Source organism: Corvus brachyrhynchos, unplaced genomic scaffold (genome assembly GCF_000691975.1).
Source record: "Corvus brachyrhynchos isolate BGI_N302 unplaced genomic scaffold, ASM69197v1 scaffold4790, whole genome shotgun sequence".
Lineage (NCBI taxonomy): Eukaryota > Metazoa > Chordata > Aves > Passeriformes > Corvidae > Corvus > Corvus brachyrhynchos.
Window position 1 is genome coordinate 1 of NW_008235939.1, and position 526 is coordinate 526.

The 526-nt window shown below is 46.2% G+C and overlaps 1 long non-coding RNA gene across 1 annotated transcript; it reads left to right on the forward strand.

The window, feature by feature from the left end:
* LOC108445072 lies at window positions 1–487 on the forward strand. Its single transcript, XR_001859817.1, has 2 exons — window positions 1–50; window positions 133–487. It is a non-coding gene; the product is annotated as an uncharacterized LOC108445072 (long non-coding RNA).
* The last annotated feature ends 39 nt before the right edge of the window (window positions 488–526 follow it).

Consider the following 526-nt stretch of genomic DNA (forward strand, 5'->3'; position numbering starts at 1 on the left):
GGGATTTAGGCATCCAAGACCCCATTTTGGGGACAAAAAAGGGGATTTAAGTATCCAAGACCCCATTTTTTGGCTAAATAAGCCCTTTTTGGGTACCCAGACCCCATTTATGGGGATAAGGAGGGGATTTAGGCATCCAGGACCCCATTTTGGGGATAAAGAAGAGGGTTTTGGGTATCCAGACTCCATTTTTGGGGCTAAGGAGGGGATTTAGGCATCCAAGACCCCATTTTTGGGACGAAGAACGGGTTTTTGGGACACTCAACGCCCATTTTTGAGGCTAAACAAGCCCTTTTTGGGTACCCAGACCCCATTTTTTTGGATAAAGAAGGGGATTTAGGCATCCAGGACCCCATTTTGGGGGTAAAGAAGGGGTTTTTGGATATCCAGACTCCATTTTTGGGGCTAAACAAGGCCTTTTTGGGTACCCAGACCCCATTTTGAGGACAAAGAAGGATATTTAGGCATCCAAGACCCCATTTTTGGGGCTAATATTTAGGCATCCAAGACCCCATTTTTGGGGCTA